The sequence below is a fragment of the Neovison vison genome, chromosome 9, assembly GCF_020171115.1.
Source record: "Neovison vison isolate M4711 chromosome 9, ASM_NN_V1, whole genome shotgun sequence".
Taxonomy (NCBI): domain Eukaryota; kingdom Metazoa; phylum Chordata; class Mammalia; order Carnivora; family Mustelidae; genus Neogale; species Neogale vison.
The window spans coordinates 22715132-22739766 of record NC_058099.1 but is presented as its reverse complement, the minus strand read 5'-3'; the positions used below and the strand labels follow the sequence as shown (position 1 = coordinate 22739766).

Sequence of the window (24635 nt, the reverse complement as noted above, 5' to 3'; positions counted from 1 at the left end):
CCTGTTCCAGCTGGTTTCCACACTAACTAATCCGCTTTCCCAGCACCTCCTCTCTCTCACCTGCTCTTGCACATCTGTCTCCACACCTGTCATCCTTGTTCTTGTTCCTTGCAGACCCCTAGCAGTGGCATCGACCGTGATCCCCTGGGTCCAACTTGGGCTGCCCCTCAGGCAGTACGCATTCAAGCACTGTTGTCTTAGAAACAGGAGCACCTGAAGACACATGGGAATTTGGTTATTCTTCTTTACTGCTGTATTCTCTCTATCCAGAATAGGCTCAAGAAACTTTTTCTGGAAATGGCCAGATACTAAGTATTTTGACTTTGCAGGCCAGATGATTTGTGTCATAGCTGCTCAGCTCTGCCAGAAGGTAGCCAAGCACCGCACATAAATGAATGAGTATGGCTAGGTTCCAATAAACCTTATGTATTAAAAAAAAAAAAAAGACAGTAGACTGGATGACTGGATTTGGCCCTCAGGCTTGTTGTGTGCCCATCCTTGGCCTCCAAGGGAGCCTGGCTCATAGCAGGTACCCAAGAAAAAAATGAAAAGGTATTATATTAAAGAACAGACAAAGGGCAGATGTGATACCACCTGTAGAACTGTCATAGAAATTTGTTTTCTTTGAGGATATGGAGTAAGAGAAATCAGTCGGGGGGCTCTCATCTGTTTGGGTTCTGTAGTGGATTTTTTTTTTCATGTCTTTATGCATGGACGTTATCTTGCAAGTTTGAAGCATGAATGGTGCCTTGTAGACAGCTCAAAGTGCCAAGCTAAAATGAATAACTCTCAACCAACAGAGACTTGAAGAAGTATTAGGACATCTTACCCTTGTCGGCAGCACTGGGGATACTGGAACCAGGTGGTCCCTAAGTATCTCAAGCATTTGATCCAAATGTCTGTGGAACTACATTTGGTCTGAGCCGTCCTATGCCGTGAACTCAGGGCTTTCTTTATATTACCTCTCCGTTCACTGAAATACTCTTTAGTGTGTGCACATGTGGGGAACCGCAATGGCACGTTACACATCCCATAAGCCAGGGCACACTAACAGTGACACACCAGGAGCTGTGTGTTTCTATCCACAGCCACTGTCGTTGTGGAGTTGAAGGAAATGCTATGTACACAAAGCGGTTGGTAAGCGAGAAGTAGATAACAAATGTTATCTCACATGTGATGGGAAAGTGTTTGTCCCGCTACTGAAGGGTTCCCCTTTCCCAGATGTAAAGAGTACAGGCTGTTCCAGTATGTTTCAGAACCAGCAGAAAAATGGAAGCCACTTTTCCCTTCTTTGGGGTTGGGACGACTTTTGTATTACGTGGAACCAAATGAAATTGATATTTTGGAGGTCAGTAGTGCTGAATGTTGACAGTTCCGTAGACTTTAAACTGATCATTCTATTCCAGGGATCATTTTCCATCAGAGAGGGCAAAATATGACCAGAACTCCATATACAGCAGGAGGAATTTAGATAAGAAAGTAAGAACTTCGAAAGGAACATGGTTCAGTAAGACTAATGCAGAACTAGGCATTTCCCTTGGGTGTGTAGGATTTCCTATGATCTTACATCGACCCGATGAGGTAGACATTGCTATTGTTCTCCTTTATACTTGAGGAAACTGAGTTACTAAGATAGTAAACACTTCCCCAACCTAGCAGGGCTACAAATTGGGGTGGGGGTGGGAGCGGGAGGGACAAGTTTCAAGCCCAGCTCTAACTTACTTCTACACAGAGGTCTCTATGTCATCAAAGTGGTGTGAGGTTACAGCTAAGGTTGGACATAGGAAAGATGTGGAGGATGGAGCCATGGATGCAAATTTAAAAACCCCACAAAATGGCACCAGTTCCTTTTTGCATCTCTTTGTACTCAGGCAAACGCTCTGTAATATCACTGCCCTCTGCAGGCTGGGAGGAGTCTCTGCAGGCTTCCATCCCAGAAGAAAAGCAGAGGGTGAAATCACCCGTTGTTCTCTTCTCTGTTCATTACTGCTTGACTGTTTCTGCGTCCCCATTTAGGAAAAGGATTAACAAAATTGCCCAGACAACTCTGTAAATTCTAAGAGTGCTGTGTCCATCTCCGAGTAAGCGAAGGTAATGTTGTTGTTGTTGATGATGATAGGATTGCTATTATAATTATTAAATCACCCGTGTCACAAACAGCGCAGAGGAACAGTGCTGGCGTTACGCACCTGCCTTTGGATCTAGACGGGGTCACCCGTCCGCAGCACCACTACCTCCCCAGCACCCCGGCTCCTCTCCTGCTTTTCTTACATGGTATCAAATCCTCTACTTATGGACAACGCACAAAAGCAAAGATGTGCTATTTAGGGGCTCAGGTTACCAAATCTGAAAGAGATCATCAAGTACAGGAATCACAAGATGGCTATCCATAGGCTGAATATGGCCTACGGCTATATAAATTTTGCTTGCATAGTGCTTTCAAATAGTTTTTAATTCATTGCCAAAACTATTAAGAGAATTCTCATTTTGAAAATATGAATTTCCAGCTTCTCTAGATTTTAGATCCTCTTTTTTTTAATATTTCAAAGCTATTATTTATTCTGTTCAAGTTTCCACTATACAGTAGACGTTCTTTTAGTCTTGCTTACACAATAAGTAAGTATACACCAGTCCCGTGGCTCAGGTTTACAAGTCTTCCCTGGAGAAGGGTATCTGGCCATTTAAACTCAGGGTGTCTTTCTCTGATGCCTCCTCCTGGAAGCACTGGAAGGCACCAGGCTCGAAGCTGTGTGGGTATGCAAAGATCTCCATACACGGAGCCCCAGGCCTTGGTGTTGAACAGCTTTACTTTCTGGGAGAGCACAGAGTGGTGTCCAGCTACTTAAGGCAAAATCAAGCCCGTGGGAAAGAATCATACAACCGAAGCAAGATGTCCCAGGATACTCAGGCTCCTGCTCCCAGGGTAGGACTGAAGGCCAGTGCCAAGAGGAGCAAAGGGTGGCTTGGGCATCCCTGAGACACTTAGTCCAGAGGCCTTAAGTCTAGGATACTCTGGGAAGACTGGGGTTGGGGGTGGCAGGAAGGTCAGAGAGCAAAAGCATGTTAAGAGGGAATAAATTAAAGGTTAGAGAAGCACCAGGGATAAGAGGCTTGTGCTCCCCTTTGATTGTTTTCCTAGCTAACAATTGCCTGGAGCTGTTGGGCTCGGCTGTCCCCCTTAGAGGATCCACGCTCTCATTCGCCATCATCACCACTGCTTCCTATCATCTCAATCCTGCTCAGCTTCCTTTCTTTATGTCACCTGTCTGGCCCCTGTTGACATCCCTAATTACCATAATCCACCCATTTTATGGTTGGGTCAAATGAGTCCCAGGTGGGAGGTGAGACTTACCCTTTGCAAGGTAACAGCTGAGCCAGGGCTCGGGATGATCTCCTGAACTCTTTTGCAAGCACAAGGTTTTGTACTGTGTTTGGATTTGGCGCTGATAGAAGCGTTTAAAAATTTGAACAGGCTCTGGGCGCCTGGGTGGCTCAGTTGGTTAGGCAACTGCTTTCGGCTTGGGTCATGTTCCTGGAGTCCTGGGATCGAGTCCCATATCGGGCTCCCTGCTCAACAGGGAGTCTGCTTCTCCCTCTGACCTCTCCCTTCTCATGCTCTGTCTCTCTCTCTCTCTCAAATAAATAAATAAAATCTTTTAAAAAAAAAAATTTGAACAGGCTCTGGGCAGGAAACCAATCTCAGTAGCTGGTGCTTTTGCTTTTTGACAGGGAACCCACCTACTTCTATTATGATAGACAAGGCTAGTGAGCTCATTTACAATTCAAGAGAAAAAAAAAAGTCCTTTTCCTAAAACAATGAATAGTATATGGATTCTCCTACTCTGTCTTCCTTAGGTTAAATGAAAATGTAATGTTTTAAGAACATTGTGGTTTATCATATGCTTTTTGGTATAAAGCTTCATTTCTGGAAAAAATAAACAAAAACTTTGTAATCAATAGTTGAATAGTACTGGGAGCCTCATATCTCTTCTTAGGGAAAATATGAAGCAAATCCTACACGTACTTAAATTTAAATGTGGTCTTCTCTCCTCTCCTAATTCATGATCTTTTGTCATGTTCCTGAGGTTCTATGGTCAAGGACTAGAAATGTTCTCTAATGTTTACTCCCTTATCTTATTAAGAAAAGCAATCAGTAAGAAGTTGGACAATTCAGAGAACAGAGGAAATGGGGATCTTCCCTCCCTTGGCTTGTCATCAAAAAATCAATGTGATCTGGTGTTTTCTATTCTTTTTAAAATTTTAACTGGAGGCTAATCACATTTAAGATGATAATTGTATTTCCTCACTTTCTTTTCCTTCCCCAGTCGCTGAGAATTAAAAATATCAGCAGTGGACCTACTCTTTCAGGTCAGGGTTGAAGGTCAGCCTGGAGGGGAACTTTGAAGTGAGATGATGTCCAGGGCTGGTGTGATGTGTCCCATCCACACTGTCAGTATACGCAGTCTCCAATCCCATGTCTTAAAGAGTGGTTTCAAACCAGAGTACACAAACAGGTTCGCTTGTTTCCTCTTTACCTGAATTCCATCCAAATCCTAGCTACACTCAGAGACTCCATGTGAGATTCCATCACATATCTTAAACTCGGTTTTTCCTAAACTTTGAATTTGGGACGCCGCGTTAGTTATTTTTATCCTGTATGTATATCACCTGTGGACCATTATTTGTTTTTTTTTTTTTTTACCCACGTCTTTGACTTAAATAGACTTAAAATATAGCTTTGTAGCCCTGCCTTAAATAGGTAGCACATGCCATAAAAAGTAACTGTCTAGGAGCGCCCAACTAGGTCAAGCAGAATAGTATGCGACTCTTGATCTCAAGGTCGTGAGTTCGAGCCCCATACTGGGTGTAGAGATTACTAAAAAAAAATTATATAGGGGCACCTGGGTGGCTCAGTGGGTGAAAGCCTCTGCTTTCAGCTCAGGTCATGATCCCAGGGTCTTGGGATCAAGCCCCGCATCGGGCTCTCTGCTCGGCAGGGATCCTGCTTCCTCCTCTCTCTCTGCCTGCCTCTCTGCCTGCTTGTGGTCTCTATCTGTCAAATAAATAAATAAAATCTTTTAAAAAAAATTATATAAATAAACTTAAGGAAAAATAACTGTCAAAATAAAAGCAAATCAACATTATTAATACCAAGCTTCCTACTGTTGCCTCCTTGTGCAGTTACCTGAGACCAGCTCTCTCATTGTCAGAGGAGGGAAAGGCCCGGCTGGAAAGCTGTCAGAAATCAACCTCCTTCTCTTTCATATAACCAGATGGATTGAAAGAGAACGAGAATGAGAATAACTCTCTCACTCCGTGACTCAGTGTTATGTACCGTGTTCATTTAGCCCTCAACTTTTGGAAACACTTCTTACCCCGTTGTATTCCCTTCAAAAAATCCCAGTTCTCCACTTTGAAGATTAGTGTGAGGAATACAAAGTGGCTTGCTAAGGCTGCGGGGAGGGAGAGCAGAGACACAGGACTGGTATGCACACCCAGGTCGGGGCGGGGTGGCGGGGGGGACTTCAGATTCTTTCTGCCGCCCCAGGTGCCTGTCCCGCTGCGCCTTGCATGAGGAATGAATTGAATACATCCGCAGCAAACTTCAAGTCTCCATAAGGCTCTCCATCATTTAAACAAACAAAAGTAACATCTGTTCCAGCTCGAGCTGTCTCTGGCGTAAGCAGTTTTTCACTGACGGAGGCCAGGTCTAATTGGGCTCCTTCTCCCTCGCTTGGGTAAAGTTACAGAATCAGATGCGTGTATCCAGATAGAGGGGGAACTGATGGGCTGGCTCGTCTGGGCAGGAGGACTTCTTGGTTAATTCTCGAAGAGTCAGGGATTTAGTCGATGCAAACTGTAAAATTCTGGGGACTAGAGATGAAGCAGATCTTAATGGAAGAAGAACCATCTCAACTTGCGGGACATCTCACCTTCTTCTTTTCTCATCTCTTCCCTTTTCTTCTCTCTTCAGTCTAGTCTCTCTTCTCTAGTGTCTTCTGCTGACTGAGCCTGTTGTCCATGTGAGATGCATTCCCACCTGTAGGGTGAGTTGGGCTTCTCAAAGAGCCTGGGAGTTCTCCCACCAAGTGCCATGCTGGAGGTCTCTGCTTCTTCTTTCCTGCGTGCTGCACATTACAGTCTGGGACAGTTCCTTAAAAATAGGATCATACTACGGCCCCGCCCCAGAGATCCTGATATAATTGGTGTAGGTGAGGCCTGGGACATTTATTAAATGGCCCCAAGTGGTTCTAATGGGGGCTGCTTGGTTGGAAACAACAGCATAGAGGAGCCCAGGGTGGGCAGGAGTGGTCCAGAGGAGAGGTCCAGGCTGGAATCCTTGTCTCAACTTGCAAAACCAAGAAGAAAGGGAGGCTTTGGACGCAGGACTAAAGTCAAACCCTGGGTCTGTCATTGGCCAACTGGGTAATCTTGGACAATTGATTTCAATTCACCAAAAGTCAGTCTCCTCTTCTGTAAAATGAGGTTAATACTTACTTTGTAGGGCTTCTATTAGGAATATTCTAAAGACTTTTCTTTCTGCTTTCCCTTTCCCCCTTCGTTCCCCTTACAAAAGGAACCTGTTTGAGGCAGTTTATAGGAAAAGACACAGCAGCAAAGAATATAGAGGGAAATCAGGTAAAGAGAAAAATAAGACAAAACCAGAGGACTCAAACTAGCATAGATTTCTGAATGGGTATTTCTCTTTCCTTTGTTTGAGCAATTCACAATGTAAAATGTTGGACATGATACTTCTTTATCAACCAAACCACTGAATTTTAATTTCTTGGATCTGTTTTGAAAACAAACAAAAACCCCATTAAATTATCGAATCAGCGTTTTTTAGTGTGAAGGGACCCATGGCCTGGACTTTGTCCTTGTTCTGCCATTGACTGTGTGACTTAGAAGACTCCTTTTCCCTCTTTTGGCCCCAAATTTCTCATCCTTAAAATGAGTAATTTTACCAGATGGCTCTTAAGGCAGTTTTGGGTGACCTTCTAGGTGGATGTTAATATCAAGACTCTTTCTTTATAATTGAGATGGAAGGAAGAAGGAAAGGAAAGGAGGGAAAAAGAAAAAAGAATAGAAAAATACATCAAACTGAGGGGTGTTTTTCTAAAAAGTTCCAGATATCTCTGGCCTTTCAAAACGAAAACATCAGCAGTCTGTTGTGACTCTGGCCTGACTCTGAGAAGGCCCTGGGCAAAATCCCTCATCACTGCCTTCCTTCAGGGTCTTTCCAACCCAGTGGAAATCTGGTGGTCATTTTCCTCTGTGTAAAATCTAGTGGGGGAACACCTGATTTTCCAAGACTTCCAGTCCTCAATGGTTGAAAACAAGAGTTTGGATTCCTTTTATAAAACCAGCTGGCCTTATTAGGAGCTAAAGCCTAACATCTTCATGCCCTACTCTTTTCTGACCCTGAGAGTCTTGGAGAGTGGGTAAATACCCACCTAGAGGCTCATGGGAAGTGAGTGTGGCAGACACACACCATTATTCATCTATTCTAGATGGTTTCTCCAAAGGAACCTTAAATATTTGACCCACAAATGGCAATGCTTCTCTTCCCCAGACAGTGGATGCTTTGGGCAAAATACAGCCTCCTTCCCTTGGGCCCCATAGCTTGATGTCCAACGTAACTGGATCTGAGAGAATAAATCCATTCTGCTCCTTCAAAGCTCTCTTTGGGGACACTTAGTCTGTATGCTCTGCAGTACGCCACCAACCGCTAACTAAGCATAAGTGTGTTTGTGTTGATGCAAAGAGCTTTAGAAGCAGTAGATAAAATGCCAGTCACAGAACCTCCCAGCTGAGTGGGGTTAGTTGACTGAAGTTCAGCTGAGGATAGTTTGGTCCAGGTCTTTTCCTCTCTCAGGAGAAAATTCCCCCAGCTGAATGTCGGGAGGAGAAATGGGAATTCTCAGGACATTTCCTGAGACTAAGGCACCTATATAGCGAGTATAGAAGCATCCATCAAGTCGGGGCGCCTGGGTGGCTCAGTGGGTTAAGCCGCTGCCTTCAGCTCGGGTCATGATCTCAGGGTCCTGGGATCGAGCCCCACATCGGGCTCTCTGCTCAGCAGGGAGCCTGCTTCCTCCTCTCTTTCTCTCTCTGCCTGCCTCACTGCCTACTTGTGATCTCTCTCTGTCAAATAAATAAATAAAATCTTAAAAAAAAAAAAAGAGGCATCCATCAAGTCATCACCAAGGCACTGCCCGACTTCATAAGAACAGAGAATTGATGCTTTATTCATTCCTTCCAGAATTAAGATCAGACTTTGCTCTCTGAAAGTCAGAATTTCCTAAAATGTAACACCTTCTCCATCTCCCCTCTCCTCCCACTGGTGAATTCCCACTGGTTCCTAACATAAAGTCTCCTTTCCAATTCAGGAGCGAAGCCCTGCCCCTCACTGGCCACATTCACCCCCAGCATTGCTCATGCTGTCTGGTACACATCTCAGATAGCCCCTTTCCTCTCCACATTTTGTGAAGTCATAATCATCAGGCTTGGCCAAGCTCAAGCGCCTTCATCTTACACTCCCCCATGTCTGTCTCAGTTCCATTGCTATCAGCCTCCTCTGTCCTCCTGCTCCCCTTATTTGTGGCTAAGAGTTTACATGGGTTCTCTGTGTTCCTATGATGAAACTCAGAAAAGTAGAAAGACTCATTTTCTAGTTCCAGAAATGGATCAGAAACAGCTTAGTTAACTTTACCCAGACTCTGAGTCAAAAACCATAATCAACATTTAATGCCACCTCTTGGCTCCCAAGACTCAGAGGGAAAATTGGGACAAGGGTCCTTGCCTACCCTCCCCACAAAAAAAAAAAAAAAAAAAGAATTATAGTTTTAGTGTTTCCCTCCAATACCAAAAGAAGGTATTGATGTTTTACTGAGAGCCATGATCTTCTCTTGTCAGGCCAGAGGAGGGGTTAAACTTCTATCAGTGGGTGCCAGGAAAGTTAAGTAGCAGAGCATGTTGTCAAAACATTTTTTGTGTGCCTCATAGGATGAGATTATGGGTAGGTAGGTGCTCACTACTTTTTGGAAGTGAGTAGGTAAGCACCCACCACACTGAGGGTGACCAGCTATTTAAGGATTAGACTGCTGAAGTATACCAGTTCTGGCTGGTGGGGAATGGGACTAAAGTGTTCTATCCAAGGCTACCATGTATGATTGTCAGGTTGCACACTGCAGAATCCTAGAGGGCTCCATTCACATAAAGTATGATGTGAATGGTGCCCTTAGAATTGTGCAGTGCACAGCATGCACACTGTACATGCTCAGGCATGTACCTGCTCAGGCAGTAGATAAGTTCTTGGGAACACATAGCTAAAAATCAATCAGACACTTACTTCATAAACCTAACCCTATATTAAACTTGCCATAGTATGTCAAATTGCAAGACCCAGATTTTAACTCCAGGAAACTGACTTTAATTCCTCAGAACCAGTAACCAAGGCATACTTTCAGGACCGGACCTATTCTTGATTTTTTTCCAGTTAAATCTAGGTTTCTGTAGTCTAAACACATGGTATAGGAGGAATGTTGCATGGTGTTGTAGCTACGATCATGGACCGGAATGAAAGGGGCCAGTTGCTCTTCTCTCTAAGGCAGAACAGTATTGCTTAGGCACAAGAGGCTCTCCAGTGGCTGCTAAGAAAGTTTTCTCTGACCCAGGTGACCCTTATGTCCATGTGTGCCCCTGTTTTCCCAGCCTGTCAACAGTGTTCCAGTTTGGATGATAGAGCTCATGATCACGCTACCTCCGGCACGCAGATGGGCATCTCTGCTCAGCCACCCCCACACCTGAGACCAATCCTTCCTTTGACTGATCCTTTGACAGTTCCCATGATGCAGAGCAGTGCTCAGGGCACAAATACGGCTCTTTATTCAAACTGACCGTTATGAAGGATCAGACAGAGTGTTATGGGACAGTTGACCATCACATCAAATCATTTCCTTTTCTTTGCCATTTACGGTTGGCTTCATATTCCTATGGGCATGTGATGAAGAGGAAGAGTTAAAGAAAGAAAGAAGAACACTATAAAACTCAGTACTTACTAGCCAGATACAGACTCAGCAAGGACATGCATGGCTCTTGGCCCATGTCATTTGCCTGCTGTCCTTGGTTGTTGATGGAGGAGGTTCACTGTTGCCTGGGCTCTGTAGTTATAATTACCACCAATGCATGGGAGGGAGAGTGGAGGGTGACAAGGTCCTTTGCAAATGCACATTCATCCAACAACAACCAAGAAATACCCACAAGATGGGGCGCATGAGTGGCTCAGTGGGTTAAGTGGCTGACTCTTGGTTTCGGCTTAGGTCATGATCTCAGGCTACTGGGATCAAGCTCCCTGCTCAGAGGGGAGCTGGCTTGAGAATTCTCTCTCTCCCTTTCCCTTTACCCTTCCTTCCACTCAAGCCCTCTCTCTCTCAAAATACATAAAATAAACTAAATAAAAACAAAAAAAGAAGAAAAAAGAAAAGAAAGAAAGAAAGCAATACTCATAAGACTGTGCAGATGCTGCCCAAGGCCTGAACCCATGTACACAAATGATTCAGAGTTCAAATTCTCAAGTCTAATGGTCACTTTTTGGCACCTCAGTTTCTTCCTGTATGAAGTAGTAATGAAGGTTAAATCTTTTATAAAGTGTTTTGGACACTGCCTAGGGAGTGTGGGTGAATTAAAGTATTAGCTATTAGTAGGAACAGTAACAGCAGCCTTGAGAGCCACAGAGCCAGCTCTGAGAATGGTATGAAGAGGGAGTCGGTAACTATCATCCTTGGGGCAAATATGACTGTCTGCCTGTTTTTGTAATAAAGTTTTATTGAGACACAGTTATGCCCACTTGTTTACCTATAGTTCAGGGGTGCTCTGTTGAGTTGTCAAGAAAGAAACCATGAGGCCCACAAAGCCTCAAATATGTATTGTCTAGTACTTCACAAAATAATTTGCTAACTTAAGTCAGATATTCAAATTCACTTTCCTAGTCTACTAGCATTTACTGAATAATGATTAAATGCCCTGAACTGTACTAGATTTTTATAACATATATTATCTAATTTGACTTTCACAAGATGTAGCTCTTCAAGATCAATGGAAATATCAGCTCATTTTCCCTAATGAGGCTCAGAATACTTGTGACTTGTGTAAAATTGTAGAGCCAGGATTAATACTCTGGTCTCCTGACCCTAGGTCCAGAATTTCAGGTATCACCAGGGCAGGCATCCTGAAGGAGGTGGACTTGCACTTGTTCTTGAAGAACGAGTGTGGCTGTCAGTAAGCAAGAATGAGACCTGGGGGAGAGCATTCCAGACAGAAGGAAATCATTGATTAAAGCAAAGGTCCTGAAGTGGGAAGCTCAGGCTGTGTCTGCTCATCTAATTTTGAAGAACAGGAGGAGAATGAAGGAACTGAGGTCATGGAGGGCAAGAAGTGGCTTGAGGCCAGGATGTAGAGGGACAGCATGTTCCTCAAGGAAGAAGTTACAGACTGAAAGTTCAAGGACAAATTGGTGGATGTACTGTGTTTGGCCTTTACTGTATTGACTCACACAGGGTATTTTTGCAGTGGGGGAGGCTTGGTTTTAATGTGAATTTATTAAACATTCCACAGTTTTATCTTCTCTTGAAAAAGCAAAGTATTTAGTCACACTCGGGCCCACATTCCTAGGAAGCAGCAATTAGCTACAGTTGTGTTCAGCTGCCTCCTTTAGCTGGGACACCTGCTTTCCTGCAGGCCTAATCAGTACCATCTTTAGACCCAAGCAAGAGGAGCCCCTCTCCTGAGCCCCGGACTAGTAGGGCCTTGCTCTGACCACACCCTTTTCCATATCAAGAGAAATCTTTGGCTTCAAGGGGACTTGACCCCTCAGAGCCTGCTCCAGAGGCCAGGACTCAGAATTCTCTGCCTGAATGGCCCAGGCTCTCCTCTAGAAGTTATATGAGTCTCTTCCCTAGGTCTATCCTTCCAAGGGTGGGGACACACTGAGGGGTCTACCAAGGGGGAGCAGATTGTAATGGGCAGATTGTAATTCTGAAGTGTAGGCTGAAGTGCCCACCATGGACTTCAAGGCCCTTGGAGATGCAGGACAGAGCCAGGAGCCAGAAGAGAAGGAATGTGGGTAACAGGCCAGAGGACCTTGTTCTGTACACCTGGTCTCAACCTGGGGCTCCAAGGAATGCAGGTACACAGTTTGAACAGGGCCTTCTGAGTCAGCAGGAAATATATTTGCCAACTTAGGGGGAGGTAAGATAGTTTATTTAATAATTTAGTTCTTGATTTCCAACTTTCAAATATTGACACACATTTATGTGGCTTCCATTTGTATACTTGCTCTAAGCCCCAAACCCTACCTCAAATCCTGCTTCTTGACTATTGGTAGTTTAAAGTAGGAACTGGCTGCAGTCCCCATCAGTTCTTATGATGTTACACCATTGACATAACCTGTCTGGTCCTTACAGGCCTGGGAGTGTGGCACTTGCTTTGAGCAATTTGTGCTGAAAAAAGTTGAAGACTTTTGATCAGTGCACAGTGTGCCTGGGGGGCTGCTGTAGACAGAAAATGAATCAGAAAGTCCAGTTGGGGCGGGGGAGGGGGTGTCCTAGGTCTAAATGAGTGGGAACAAGAAAGGAAGGGACAGAACAAGAGGAAATTTTTTTCTTACACAATGATCGTTAGGTCAAGGTGGCCAATCCTTGTTTGCCTGGGACTTTCTTGGTTTCAGTTCTGAAAGTTTGCATCCCAGGAAACCCCTCAGGCCTAGAAGATTGGCCGTCATCTACCACCTAAACATCAGGTCCCATCATACTGAGATCTAACTATACCCGAGCCATCTGAGAACCAGGGGCATTAAACCTGAGGACAACTTTGCTTCTGGAGGCAAACTGTCCAGCTATTTCTATTCCTCAACCATAAATCAAAAATTTCTCCTGACTAGGGCAAATAACTTAGATCACAGAGGTTTCCGCCAGTGCTGCAGAATCAGTCCTCATGGCAAGGGTATGTTCAGGGCCTCATTGATTCATCAGAAGGCTTAGGTTCCAGATTCATGCTGGAAGAGAAGGCTTTTCTAGTTTACCTTTGCTGGATGCAGGATGTCATTTTCCCACCTGTTTCTGACTATTGTCATTACCTTCAGAATGAACAGAGATCACACATAGCACCTACAGTTATGGAATCCTCAATAAATTAGATTCTCATCTTATCTAGAACCAGCATTGATTAGTAAAATCAGAATCCTCAGGAAAACAATATTTAAGTCCCAGACATGTGGCCTTGGACAAGTGACTTAACTTCCATGAGCCTTAATTTTCTTCATCTATGAAGTAGAACTAACAATCCCTACAGCAGATTTGCTCTGAGAATAGATTTTTTAATGCTTCATGCATAAAAGAGTTGAAAGCAGGGACTTGAACAGTAGACCAGTGTTCATAATAGCATTATTTCCAGTAACCAGCTGTGTCCATTGACAGGTGAATAAACAAAATGGGGTCTACCCATATAATGGAATATTATTCAGCCTCAAAAAGGAATGAAATTCTGATATATGCAACCACATGGATGGACCTTGAAAAATCATGTTAAGTTATATAAGCCAGAGAGGACAAATACTGTATGATTCCATGATATGAGGCAACGAGACTGGTCAAATTCATAGAGACACAAAGTAGAATAGAGGTTACCGGGAGCAGAGAGCAAGGGAGAAATAGGGGATGAGTGTTTAATGGGCACAGAGTTTCAGTTTGGGGCTGACAAAAAAGTTCTGGAACTAGGTATGGTGATGGCTGTACAACGTTGTCAATGTACTTCATTGTACTGAATCATATACTTAAAAATGGTGAAAATTGTAAGTTTAAGTTATATATTTAGGAGCCCAATAAAAAGTAAATACCTCCTGCAGTACGTGGCCATGAAGAAGAAAAAAGCTGAAAGGAGAATCAAGATGCTACTAGGTGTTCAGGGATAGGAGCTCATCCTTTAAACCACCAATAGCCAAAGACCGGCACCTGAACCCGGGTTTGGTAGGACCAGGAGACCAGGCAAGAAAAGAGGCAAATCCAAGCAGCAGGAAATGCATAAGCAAACCGGAAGTGGGCCGTCATGGAGGCCCGGTGGTGCTGTGTGCTCTGTTCCATTTCCTGTTGCGGACTGGAGGCGGGACTATGTTGCCAGGGTGACCTGGTGGGCTGCCAGGCTGAGCAGAGGCAGCAAAGGTGTTGGGGCAGGGAAGATGGTGGGCGCCGTGTTTGCGGGCAGATTCATCGAGGTGCTGCGGGTAACGGATGGGGAGGTGCTGCGGGAGAGGTGGAAGCCAGCCGGGTGGAGCCCTAGGTACACTCAGTTGGTGGTCGTGGGGAAGAGAGGAAGGGAGGACCTGGAGGTCAGTTTCAAGGGAGATTTGATAAAGGATGTGGGGGAAGGGAAAGAGGTGGCAGAGTGTTTAGCAGCCAGAAAAAGAGTAATTGAGCCCCTGAGCCAGGCCCCCACGTTCAGATAGCAGCTCTGTTGCTTGTGAGTTGTGTGCCCTTGAGAATATGACCTAGTCTTTCTGTCCTCAACCTCCTCATCTATGACATACAGAGGTGGGGGCTATCATAGTGGCTCTCTCGCCAGGCTGTCATCAAGTTAAATGATTTAGTATGTGTCAACTAACTAAACCAGCATCTGGAACAGAATATATACTTACTGCAATTATCTGTTAAATCTGGTTGATAAAGGTATGTTGTGGTCTGTTGCATTATTTTTTGTGTTTGAGTTTTTATAGGCATTGCATTAAAATACTATACTTTAGGGCCTCCAGGGCGGCTCAGTCGGTTAAGTGTCTGCCTTTGGCTCAGGTCATGATCCCAGGGTTCTGGGATCGAGTCCCGCACTGGGCTCCCTGCTGAGCAGGGAGCCTGCTTCTCCCTCTCCCTTTGCCATTCCTCCCACTTGTGCAAGCTCTCTCTCCCTGTCTGTGAAATAAATAAATAAAATCTTAAAAAAGAATAAAAAAAACTGTACTTTGAAAAAAGATACGGTAAACAATGCTGCTTAAATCCTCACCCGTATGTGAAACACTTGGCAGTCTTATTACAGTGCGGGAGTGGGCTCCGCAGGTGTGTGGTGGATCCCAGGTCTCTGCTCGGCTGACAAGCTCCCAGGGGGTCCAATGCCACTGGTCAGCCGGGCAGCCCGGGAGTAGCTAGGCTGCAGAGGAATATAGGCCCACCAGTGTTTCCGGAAGGAGGCACTGTTCTGGTTATCCTTCACTGCAAATCACCCAAACCTAGTAGCTTCAGCCGAAACAGTTCATTATCATTGTTAGACTTACCATCTCTCGCAGTTCAGCTCTGCTCCAGGTCTCTCACGCGGGGGTCCTCAGCTGGTGTGGGGCTGAGCTCACCTTGAAGCCTTCCTCACTTTCTTGTCTGGCAGGTGGTGCCACTGGGACCCGAGCTGGGGCCATCAGCCAGGACATCTACCCGTGCTCTCTCCGCGAGACAAGGGACACAGCCCAACAGCTGAGTTCCAAGAACAAGTGTCCCCAGAGAGAGAGAGTCAGGCAGAAGCTGTGTCCCCCTTTCTGAGCTTGCCTCCAGAGTCACACGGCATCCTTATACCACATTCGATTTGTTAGAAATGAGTCAAGATTTAAGGCATAACATTGTGATTATACCTAACAAGGCTGTATTAAATACTGGAAAGTTGCTGAGGAGACTAGAACTTAAAAGTTCCCACCCCAAAAAAAGAAATGAAAAAAAAAAAAAAAAAAGTGACCCAGTAGGTACCTCCGAATGAAAGGAAAGGGCTGCTCTGGCCTTAGATTTCAAATATCTGAGTTGCAATCCCAACTCTGTCATTTCTGGGCAAAGGAACTCCTGGGCCCATCCTTTTACTTGGAGTCTCGTTTTTTCCCACGTCTTGTCAGACTGTTTTCTTCTTTGGAGATCTGAAAGTTTAATAAGGCCCCATACGTGACTAAGCCCAGCAAAGTGCCTGTTCCTCAGGAATTGTTGTTGAAAAAGAGCTATGGGGATAGGATTGGTGTATCTCACGTCGTCACTGCTGAGACCTAACATCATGCAGGAGGCCAGTAACTATTTTGAGTGATGAGGCCAGATAACTGTCTATCCAAACATTGAAATAGGATATATACAACTATTTTTTTAAAGAAAAAGAAGAAGAAGCATTTCACTAAAGCCAAGCAATAGACAAGGGGGGAGCCCTTCGACTCCTTGCCTTGAAGGGAAAAGGGTCCAGACCTTTGCAGACATGTTGTAAACCCACCAGGGCCTTGCGCTTCCGGAAGCTCCAACAGAGACAGAAAACCGAGAATGAGTACACCAGGGACAGCCAGCTTGGTTGTGTTCAGATTTGGGGGTTTGAGGTACGCGGTGGGCTGAGTGGGAGTTCCTTCACAGGAACCCTGCAGGACTCGATCCCTCCTTCCACGCAGGAAGGCGTGTGAATAGTTGGGTGTCTGTGTCTAACACCAGACTGACTTCACAAAAGCAAGGACACGGTCCTTTTCTCTGCAACAGACCCAGCACGATAGTCCCACGCAGCACTTGGTACACAAACAGACCCCCTAACTAGTTGTTGGGTAAATGAATGGATGGATGGGGAAGGGGTTAGGACCAAAACTCAGAAATTCTGGAATCCGCCCCCAGAATTAGCCTCTTTGGCGTAGCTCCCCCGGAGAAAGGGACTCCTGGTTTGCTCAGAGGACATGGTGGCCCTAGAGGTCTGGTCTGTGGGCAGCTTCGGGCCCCTGCACCAGCGGGGGCTGGGAATCCTCCTTGACTTGCACTGAATGGAAACCGAAACCGGAATTTCTGGAGAAAATAAAAATCAGCAGCGGCTCTTTGGACTATAATGCTATCTCTTTTCTAAGTAGTTCTCCCCATTTCCTGTTTACAGTCTCCACTAAGAGCAAGAGTGACCCGATCTCTGAGCAGAAGGTTTTCTCTGGGGACTTCTAGGCAGAGCAGCCTCAGGCAGCTGTGGGGGGACTTCTGGGCAGCCTGGAGGTTTTGATCATGCCCTGGGTGGGAGCGGGGAGTGTGGGTTTTTGACAGAGCCTCCAGGTCTGTGTCCATCTTCAGCATCTACCACGTGGGAGTGGCTCCCAGTGGCCCGGATCCTGGGGACTCTGTGTGCAGTCAGCATGAGGGAACCGGGGAGGGAGGCCCCGAGGACTACAGAGGGACGTTCAGGGCCACCTGCGCAGCTGTGCGTCACTGTCCGCTCACCCTGCAGGAAACGCTGTCCTTGGCAGGCCTTCAGTCTGCACACAGATGATCTCAGGATCTCCTCTAGCGATAGAACAGGGTCCCTAGGCTGGCTCACCTCTGCGACTGCTCAAAGCCAAAATGAGAAGCCCCACCCGCTCTGTCCTAACCCTCCAGTGCCTTTCTCATTCACTGAAACTCCTAAATTCAGTTTCAAAGTCAGTGGGTATAATGATGACTCCACAAACCCAAGAGGGTTTTCTTTAAATCAAATGACACTGGACTCTGAGGTTCAGAGCTGCCAGCCTGGTGGGCAAGTCAATCTCAGTCTTTCTTGGGATTCCCTCTGACCCAGGCTTGTGCGGGGGTGCCATGCCAGCCATGGCGGGTGGAGGGGAGGCCCCCGCATCGCTGGGCCCTCTGATGTGTCCTCGGATGCCTTGTTGTGGCCCCCCACAGCCCCTTCAGGAAGCTTGTGTGGCTTCTGAGCACAGTCTGGAGACGAGAACTTAGGCAGAGGCTGGAAGCCAGCTTCCCTAAGAACACCACATTGTTGCTTTCCACAACTCTCCTCCTCCCCCAAGCCAGCGACAGCCTAGCTGAGCACTCCCCTCTTCAGCTCTGGGAGGAAACTGTCCACCCCCCACCCAGGAGGCCCAGCTTAATTTCCTTAAATGAATTTTGGCTTTTGCAAAAGATCTGAAGGCCCACTGACCAAAAGTAGCTCTGCCACTGTCCACCCCCCTCCAAGCAAGAGAGCACAAAATCCACCCACCTGCTAGCAATGGAAAGGAGGGTGACACATAGGAAGCATCCCCACAGATGTTTCCTGGACCTTGCCAGTAGGGTCTCTCTGTTCTCAGGGATGCAATCCACCCAGCCCCTGAACTTGAACTCCCTGAGAACAATGCTTCTCTAACAATCTTAGTAAAGAATCAGATTTAATTTCTTCTTTTTAAACTTCCAGTTCATCCCAGAATGAGAGTTTTGTGAAGTACAGTGAAAGAAATTATTATAAAAATGAAAAGAAACACGGACTACAGGTGCCCATTTTTATTAGATTCAGCAGATTGTTATAAAAGTTTCTAAATAATTTCTCCCCATTTGCAGACTCACCTTGTCACAGACAGGTGTCTAACTGTGGAGGGCCATAAACAGGGGAGGCACACACTTTGCAGAGTATGGCAGGGAGGAAGAGTGTTTCCTCACCTCTAAAAGGATCGTAGTCAGGTCATAGTCTCAGGGTCCTGGGATCAAGACCCGCATCCGGCTCCCTGCTCAGTGGGGAGTCTGCTTGAGATTCTCTCTCTCCCTCTTCCCCTCCCCCCATGACTCTTGCTCTTCCAAATAAAGAAATAAAATCTTTCAAAAAATGAGATGCTTAGTGAGTATAGACCCTTCAAAGAGGTTAAAGTAGAAGACGGAAGCAGGGACAGCCTTTCCTAGTGAGCAGAGAAACTAGAATTCAGCCCCCTATACAACTACTTCCAGTACAGAGAGACAGGACACAGCAAGGGGCCCAGAGCCTGCCTCTGGAGCACACTGCCTGCCAATGCTTTCTGGCCCTGCCACTTACCGCCTCAACTCAGGATGAGTTTATAGCTCTGAGCCTCAGTTTACCCATCTGTACAATTATAATAGCATTATCTCCTGGGGTTGTTGTAGAGACTAGACAAGTTAGTAACTAGTGAATAATCGCAGAGTGGTGCTGGGTACTATTAAAATGTTTCCTTAGAATGAAGACTTCAGGAGAGCAGGGATTTTTATTCCCTGGTGTTTCCCGGATGCCTGGAATTGTGCCTGGCACATAGTAGGTGCTCAATAAATATTTGTTCAGGGAATGGATCCATCTTGTCACTCATGCTCAGCTTCAGACAGCCATGTTTATCCTACTCTAAGCTTCAGGAGAAGGGGCGGTCTGATTGCCCTCCGAGCTGATACCCGACTTAGTGTCCTGAGTATGTTTTTCAACCTCTGGCCACTGGAGGTTTTTGTCCCCAGACTCCCACACCTTCAAGAAAGACTTGAATTGCCTTTCCGGTCTGAGCCCTTTCTGGGCAGGTATTCAGATATTTTCAGAGTTCAGAACCAGATCTTCATAGGCTGGGATTTCAACCCTTCGAAATCTGGTTCCATCCGATGTTGCCAGACATTATGACCCGCCGCATGGTACACTGCCCCAGTACGGACTGTTTTACCTGCTCTGGGCGTGGAGGCTCTTCTGAGCTCCCACCTGGTGAAAGATGACTCATTTTGCCAAGCCAGGTGTGAATGTGACCTAGACCTTGGAGCTGGCCCCGATGTTTGGCCAGAGTTCATCTCTCTCCTCCACATCTACTCACCTTCCCTTCTCTTCTCCCTCTTCAGAAGGCCTTGTCCTCTAGTTCATTATTGGCACATCTGTCTCTTCACGAAGGGGGAACTCCTAAAGGACCAGGGACCACGTCTCAAACACTTGAATAGCATCGGCACTTAACGCAGGGCATACGAAGAAACGTTCACAGGGTCCATGTTCCCACCTGCAAGGGTAAGGGCAGCAAGCTTCACTTTGGCCAAATACAGGTGTCAGTCAGAAGAGGAATGTTCTTGAAAGCCCCATCCCCACGGCCCCACTACCACTTTTCTCAAACTACTCCCTAGTCTGGGGTATTTTTTGGATGGCCTGACGGCACAGGCTGAACAGTCACTCTAAATGGAAGGCCTGTGCAGCTGAGGTTGAGTTTTCCTCAGGCTGAAGGCAGAGGCGGAAGGTACCACGGTGTGTGGGTGAACACAGGAGACACCGACGCAGGATGTGGGGCTCTGACGTGGGATATGGCTGGCTTCCTATCCAGGCTCTTCTGTGACTGGCTGGATGCCCCTGGGCATGCTTTTTCCTTCTGAAAGCTTCAGTTTCCTCTTCTGTAAATTGTGGATAACGTCAGTACCTCCCAGCCTAGAGGCCCGGTGAAGGGGAAACCGAGGTGGGGACGTCTGACCCCACTGGTGATCTATGGGAAGGGCCATGAGGATGCTAACCTTTGCAGACTCTGGCATAGTGTTGTGGGGAGAAGGCTCGCAAACCTCATGTCCCCCCAGGTGCCGTGTGCCATCTTACGGCACAATTGTGAGGATTAAGCGCTGGGACATGTGTAGGGGGCTTAGCGCACTGTTCTCCGATAATGTCTTGATAAACATAAGCAAAAAGGCTCAATAATACAAAATACTATGAGCTAGAATGAATAATCCGTGAAGGAAATCCTGGATGGGGTCTGTAGGCTATAGACACTGCCATCCCGTCAGCCTTGCATCCCAGTTAAAAAAAAAAAAAAATCCACTTCCTTTTTATGCCACAAAATGCCACCTTGAATTTATGCTGGTGATTAAATGTCACAACCGAACAAACCCAAAGCACTGGGTGATCTGGGAGAAGGCCCACAGTGTGTTCACTGATTGCTCAGAGGCCTACCCACTCCTACCGTGTATCAGCCAGCTTTCTCTCTAGATCGTGCTGCCGTGACAAGCAGCCCCAGGATGGGTTTCCTTCTCATTCATACTTTATATCAGATGCAGGCCGGCTGCCCACTCTGCTTGGAGGGTGTTCATTCCAGGACTCGCGGAGAAGGAGCAGCCTGTCTGTGGGACACTCCATTCTCCAAGGATTCTCCCATCAGAGGAAAAAGGCCAGAGCCCTTCGGTGCTGTTGAGGTTCACGTTGGGATGTGGCCTGTGTCACTTGTGTTCCATTGGCCAAAGCAAGTCATATGGCCGAGCCTCACGTCCATCGGGTAGGAGCGTAAACCACTCATAGGGCAGCAAGGGAAGCCTCTTGGCAGCAGTGGGGGTTGGATAATCCTGTTAGAGGGATGGCAAAAAATAACTGGGGAGAAAAATCCAGTCTGCCGCACGTTTTTATGAGTGCTGTCTAATTTTAGTCTCATGATAACCCTACAAGGTGGGTATTATTATCCCTGATTTATGGAGTGGAGGATTAAGGCTTGGTGTGGCTCACAGACCTGCCCGGGGAGGTAGCCAGGAATGAATGGGGCCATCGGACTTGAAGCTGGCTCCAGGGGCATGGGGCCAGCTGTAGCCCCAGCGGCAGCTGCTTGAAGGCTCATATTCACATAGGTGTTGTCATTCAGGAAACATTTACCAAGTACCTACTATGTGCCTGGCACTGGGCTAGGCCCTGGAAACCTGGCGGCGTGCAAGGCAGGCACTGCCTTACCCTTGTGGAGTCTAGAGTCCAGTGGTAGAGGAAGGCCAGCAAGAAGCTTGTGTCGCATGAGCAGTGCCTCCCCAGGGAGATCGGGGCACAGTGAGAGGCATGGTGGGAGTATGTCTCTGTGACAGCTCAGTCGCTGAGAGCTGACGGACAAGGCACATAGCTCCTGTCTGTCTGGCAGGGTGAGTGTCGGGAACAATTTGGGGTTCAGAACTCTCAAGGGCACTCCCGGGAGCTCGGTGCAGAGGGGCATGTGCCCAGCTCGCGGCTAATGAGCCTTATCTGATCCTAAACCCTCACCAGCCCTCTCCTGGGGCTTCGCCCAGCCACAGCAGACCTACTCAGAGACTCACATGCCACAGAGGGCAAAGGTCCGGAGACTTTGGCATCAGCCTGAAAGAGAAAGGGAAACCTGCCTCTGGTCTGATTTGAATCAGCACGATGACACATGCTGCTAGCTCCTTGGAGCTGGGCACTCTCACTTCCCCGAATGGTTTCCATTTTAAAGGCGTGGTCATTTAAAAGAAGAAGGAAAGAAATCCCCTTCCACGGTTTGCAAAGTGTGCTGTAATTGTAAAAACAAAAAAAAAAAAAACCAAAAAAAACAAAAAAACCCTTTTCTTAACACAGCTGCCTGTGTATTAGAGCATGGGGTTGGTGGGGGTGGGGGGCAGCATTTGGCTTGTCCCTATGAACACAGCCTGTTACCTACTGAGCAACTGCCCCTGAACCAGAGACGGCACCAGAGCCTCAGACTGGCCGCCTCTTAATGACGCGGAACCCGGCACAAAGCCGGAGCCCCCGCGGACCATCCCTCAGGACACGCAAGGTGTCTGGAACGTGAGTGCGTGTGTTCCATGGCAGAGCCTTTTGGCCGCACATCTCATCTCCAAGGAAATGTTTTGGAAAGAGGGGACTCTATTTTCGGTTCAGTTACAGACACACACATCCTTGAAAATTTCAGAAAATAGCACAAAAGGGGCGCCTGCGTGGCTCAGTGGGTTTAGCATCTGCCTTTGGCTCTGGTCATGAGATCAGAGTCCTGGGATCCAGCACCGCGTGGCTCTCTGCTCAGCAGGGAGTCTGCTTCCCCCCTCTCCCTCTGCCTCTTCCCCAGCTCATGCTGTCTCTTGCTCTCTTGCTCTCACTCTCTCTCAAATAAATACATATAATCTTTAAAAAATAACCACAAAGCTAAATGTACCTATACATACATACGTGTATGTCTGTGTATATATATATATATATATATATATACACACATATATATTATATGAATAGTACAAACACTCTTTTTAAATTTTGTCTGAAAACTGATACGCTTTGAGTTTATACTCCTTTTAAAAATTCAGTCTTGGAGTTTAGAAAGGAGCCTGTTCTGAACAGACAGACTCAGCCTCAGGCTGTGGGCAGGAACTTCCTTGCTGAGTCTGAGACCCCTGGGGGAGCAACGAAGAGCTCCACATTGCTGGGGAACCACAGGGCCTGTGTTTGGAGTTTCAGCCAGAGGGGAAAGAGCAGATTAAGCCATCGTGTCCCATATCCCATGCCTCTGTAATCCAAGACAAACAATATTTTAATGCAATATTTTTAAAAAATCAAACTAGCAAATTCTGGCCATGGGCCATCTGCCTGTGTTTATAAATAAAGTTTTATTGCAACCCCTTTTTAATTGGAATGATTCCAAGCTTTATTGGAACTAAGTTCATTGTGCCTTTTAAGTTTTATACCCAAGGCAAGCTCACCTCACTGCAGACCTAGTCCTGCCCCATATCCATTCACTCATTCCCAATACCTGTCCTATACCTGCAGAGTGGTAAGCTCCAGGAGACAGAACTAACATTTATTGAACACTTACTGTATGCCAACCACTGTTGTAAATCTCTGCACATAGTGCCTCATTGAATCTCCCCAACAACCCTATAGGTAAATACAATTATCCATCTCATTTTACAGATCAGGCATTGAAAGCTGAAGCAGCTTTCCCAAAATCAAATAGCTAGGAAGAGGCAGGGCCAGAGTTTATGTCTGGGCAGTCTGATGGCTTTGAATGAAGGATGCTTAGCAGTGGGGAGGAGGAAGGGAAGCCACCATAAAGGAGGTAAAAGCTTGAAGGTTGAGTAGAAGTTTGCTAGACAGAACAAGCACAGGCTGCAGCAAGTAAGTGTTTTAGAGGAGCAAGTCCCTCGGGAGAGGTCCTGTCTGGCTCCTCTGGGCCCAGGCCCTACCACGGAATCAGAGCAGCAACAAAATCATACAAATAACCAGCATTTTATTCAGTGCTTACCTTGTATGCTGGGTATGCAACTAAATACTTTAGGTGCATTATCTCATTAAATCCCCAAAGTAACAATGAGCAGCTACCACTCTTAGTTCTGTTGTACAGAGGAAGATGAGGCTTGAAGATGTTAAGTGACTTGCTCAAGGTTGCACAGATAGTAAGTGGCTGATGCAGAATGCAAATCCAGGGGCCACTGAGCATCTTGTGGTCCCGGCAAAACCCACAAACCTGGCACCAGAGCCACAAATTGAGCCAAACCCTGTACCAGAAATTCTCAAACCAAACATCATTGTGCATCAGAATCCTCTGGAGGGTTTATTAAAACAGATTGCTGGGTCCTACCCCTAGAGATTCTGATTCGGGAGGTCTGGGGCAGAACCGAGAATTTGCATATCTAACAAATTCCCAGGTGATGTGGAGGCGGCTGGTCCAGGAACCAGACACTGAGAACCCAGTGTTGATTCTATAGAATCCAGCAACAGTGTAGCAGTGTGCTCCTTGGCTTCAGGGGAAACAGGAGCGCAGGAGGTAATTGAAAGAAAATGCTTGCGCAGGAGGTAATTGAAAGAAAATGCTTCCTTCTTGGTACATAGATCAGAATCAACCCACTGCTGAGTTTTCTACCCTTCCTTTTATTCTAGGGGCTTTCTTTTTCTCTGATACTTGCACTGACCTTCTTGATTGTCCAGGCTCTTCATGTTCCTGCTCCTGTGGACTTCAGTGATGAGGTGGCCCCATGTCCCACCACCTCTGTTCCAAGCCTGATGTGCTTCTTGGATGGACATGGACTCCAAGCAGCGAGAGGGAGGAAGTGAGGGAGGAAGAGCGTGACGATCTCGGGTTTCCTGGTGGTTCTCCGGGCTCCACGGGGGCTTAATTTTACCAATTAGTCATTCATTCCACATATTAGTCAGAAGTCTTGGTGTTACAA

General features: G+C 46.4%; 1 protein-coding gene and 1 long non-coding RNA gene across 10 annotated transcripts in view; one reads left to right on the top strand and one right to left on the bottom strand.

Moving 5' to 3' along the window:
* PALM2AKAP2 (PALM2 and AKAP2 fusion) overlaps positions 1-24635 on the top strand; it is a 451099-nt gene that overhangs the window by 267086 nt on the left and 159378 nt on the right. The window lies entirely within an intron of this gene.
* Positions 99-24529, bottom strand: LOC122917363. Of its 2 annotated transcripts, XR_006386383.1 has the most exons (4): positions 24378-24529; positions 19559-19735; positions 15774-15934; positions 99-213 (listed from the first exon to the last, which is right to left on the bottom strand). It is a non-coding gene; the product is annotated as an uncharacterized LOC122917363 (long non-coding RNA). The 2 variants fall into 2 exon arrangements; XR_006386382.1 differs by lacking the exon at positions 15774-15934.